This window comes from Nannospalax galili, unplaced genomic scaffold (assembly GCF_000622305.1).
Source record: "Nannospalax galili isolate Female #2095 unplaced genomic scaffold, S.galili_v1.0 scaffold238, whole genome shotgun sequence".
NCBI lineage: Eukaryota > Metazoa > Chordata > Mammalia > Rodentia > Spalacidae > Nannospalax > Nannospalax galili.
In genome coordinates, this window is record NW_008341888.1 from 2844833 (window position 1) to 2848439 (window position 3607).

The 3607-nt window shown below is 51.0% G+C and overlaps 1 pseudogene; it reads left to right on the plus strand.

Moving 5' to 3' along the window:
• The first annotated feature begins 792 nt into the window (after positions 1-792).
• Positions 793-2036, plus strand: LOC103737839 (annotated as a pseudogene).
• The last annotated feature ends 1571 nt before the right edge of the window (positions 2037-3607 follow it).

Below are 3607 nucleotides of genomic sequence, written 5' to 3' on the forward strand. Positions count from 1 at the left end.
CTCTCTCTCTCTCTGTCTATCTGAGAGTTTAGGAGCCTAAAATTTTATTACTCATGGCTAGGGTGGCAGCACCCAAAGCAGGAGACCCTGCAATGTCTGTCTCTACAAGGTGGCAGGACTTCTCTTGGCCCTTGAGAGACCTGTGTTAAGGTAAAGGGTTTCTGCCCTTTTTCTCTGCTATGGAGATAAACCTGGGGGAGAACATGGACATGCACATGTCTCCATGGTGAGAGTCCCATTCTAGATGTTCTGTAGTCATGCACTTAGTAAGACTGAAGGTGCATGCCCATCAGGTGATTTCAGGGGCTTGGAAGAGTAAACCCAGGTTTCCTGAGAACTTATGGGGCTATATGCTGAACAGAGAACTTTCAAAGGAAGAAAAATGGACTAATAAGCACCTTAAAAATTGTTCGACATCCTTAGTAATTATGGAGGTGCATGCCCAAACCACTTTAAGATTTCCTCTTATCCCAGTCAGACTGGTTAATATCAAGAGAACAAATGATACCAAATGCTTTTAAGGATGTGGGGAAAGGAGAACACTCATTCACTGTTGGTGGGATTGCAAACTTGTGCAATTACTATGGAAAGCAATGTGGAGAACTCTTAAAAACCTAAAAATGAGAAGTGGCAGCGCAGCCATGGAGGGAGGCTGTGGCAGTGGCATCTGTGGCTGCCACACTGGGAGGCAGCAGTGAGTGGCCCCCACGACCCCGCCCCCCCCCCCACACTGAACGCTCAGGGTTGCGGACTATGGACAAACAGTGCGGACCCCTTGGGAAAGAGCTGAGAATGAAGTGGAGAGCATCTGACGGAGGAGCTGGGGAAATGTCAGCCAGGGCCAAGGCATGAAGGAGTGGCATTTCTGGAAACAACACAAAGAGAGCAGGACCATTCCTCCTGGGTCCCCGTCTGGGCAACTCACCAGTACCGAGCATTGTGCAATGTTTGGCGAGGAAAGATGGCACAGATTACTTCCATCATCTGAAGATCCATCTTGCTGCACACCATCTTGCCCTGCTACACACACAGAATGGTGTGGTCCACTACCATGGCCTCTTCCTGGATTGTACCTGTGAAGTAGTTGAGGACACAGAGTCCAGCTGGATGGTTAAAAACATGAAGAAACACATTTGCGTCATCCTAGACTGCCTCTGTGCACATGACTTCAGTGACAAAACCATGACCTGATCACTCTGCATCACTATGTCATCAAGGAGAAGAGGCTCAGAGAGTGAGAGACTGTGGTCATCCTTTATGACGTGGTCTGAGTAGTGGAAGCCCTACACCAGAAAAACACTGTGCACAGAGACCTGAAGCTTGGAAACACGGTGCTCAATAAAAGGGCCCATATCACCAACTTCTGTCTGGACAGCATCTTGTGAGGGGACCCATTGAAGGGCCAGAGGGGGAGCCTGGCCTACATCAGTCCTGATGTGCTCAAAGGCCGGCCATACAAGGGCAAGCCAAGCAACATGTGGGTTCTGGGTGTGGTGCTCTTCACCACACTGTATGGCGAGTTCCCCTTCTAGGACAGCATTCCACAGGAACTCTTCCATAAGATCAAGGCTGCTGAGCACACCAGCTCTGAAGATGGGAGGGTCTCTGAGAACACAGTGTGTCTCATCCGCAAACTGCTAGTCCTTGACCCCTGGAAATGCCTGGGTGGTAGTGACGTCCTGGAGGCCCTCAGTTCCGTCATTGTATCATGGCAGTCCCTATCGTCCCTGAGCAGACCTTTGCAAGTGGTTCCTGACATCGATGACCAAATGAGCAATGCGGACAGCTCCCAGGAGGCAAAGGTAACAGAGGAATCCTCTCAGTACGAGTTTGAGAACTACATGCGGCAGCAACTGCTGCTAGCTGAAGAGAAGAGCTCCATCCACAAGGCCCAGGGCTGGGTGCCCAAGCAGCAGTTTGGCAGCGAGCCACCAAACTCGAGCAGTTTGGCCTGAGTGAAAAGGATGGGCCATGATGCACAGCCCATGACCTCTTTGGACATGGCCATTCTGACACAGCACTACCTGCAGAAATAGTGCCCTCAGCCAAGGCACCAGTCCTAACACACTTCTCCACCCAATGAGAGGCCCAGCCATCTGGCCTGGGCCCCATAGTGCTAGACTAATTCTCCTAGGCAATGGGGACAAGGCAAGGGACAGGGACAGCCCAGGTCACAGCTGGGGTCAACAAAGGTACCACGAAGCTACCTTTTGGGATGATTGCTTGATTGTTTGGCTTTTTTTTTTTTAAATCTGAGAAGCCTAAATACCTAATCTGCTTTTAATCGTGATATTTTAATCTACCTCTGTCTCTTTAACCATACTGTTTCTGGATTGAGTGCCTGGAAAAGGAGAGGGAAGCCTGCCTGCTCACTGACCAGGCCCTGGCACAGCCACCGCCTGGCCCAGGCCATTGTTCTGCACAGTCCAAATAAGCTGACCATGCATCTTGCTGCTGGCCCCCAATGAGCATGCCCTCCCAGAGTCCATGCTACCGTCTCCTGGCCTTGCCCTCAGTCTAAGCTTTGGAATACTTTCATCTCATCTTCTGCCCAATCCAAATATATTTATTTTTTACTGAAACCGACTTTTCTCCCATCTCTAGGCTCAGCCCATGACCACTCTCTGTCCCCACGCCTGGCTAAACAGCAGGGTCCATACCTGCATGTAAGTTCCGTTCTCTCCCCTGGGCACCTAGAAGCCCCCTCGTCAGCCCCTCTCAGCTCTCAACTCTCAGCCCTCAGCCCATCAGGCCCTCTGTTTCTGGTAATGGGAGACCTTTCTACACTTGGCTCTTTCTCTATCTCAGTGGCTTCTCTGAGGTGCTGTATATGCACATTAGCCTTGCTTCCTCCTCCATTCTTCACATGGTACCCAGGTAACATGGACACAATGCGAAGGGACCTGTGGCCAGCTTTGGAGGATGCTCTGAGTGTGTTGCGGATGGGCCACTTGCCTGCTTTCTTTCTCCCCCGTATTCTTGTGCTCAGAGACCCTTTCATGCTGCCTCAGAAGAGATGTGGTGTCTCTCCCAGCAGATTGTGAACGGATGCCTACATGGGAGTGGAAAGCTTGCAGGGAGGTTTGTAGGGGTTGGGGACCTACTGGTCTGGTATGAAAACAGCCCTGCTACACTTTTTGAGCCGAAATTTTGAAGTAGATGCCTGTCTTGCCAAAAATGTTTTTCTCACCAGAATGCCCCTCCACCCACTGGACTTTGCCTACCCAGTACTAAGCAAAGATCCAGCTCTGGTAGCCTATGATCTATGCACCCTCAGGCTAAAAACCCCTCCAGGCAGCCCTTGGCCCTTCCTGCCTCTTCTTGCTCCCTAATGGGGAGGCCACTGTGTTTCCCAGAGTGTGAGCTGCCCCCCAACCCCCAAAAGCTGACTCACTGTGAGTGACCTTGGGCAAGTTCCCAAACATCCTTGTGCCTAAGTTTCCCAAACTGGAAAAATGGGGCTACCTCTTGCCAGTGATAGGGTTCAGGTCCAGGCGAACCCAGAACCAGAAACCATAAGGCCCCTAAGAGGAACTAAGTCAGCCAACTACCAGCCACCTGCAAGCTGACAAAAGCAGCTCCAGGAATTGGTGACATAATGCATTGT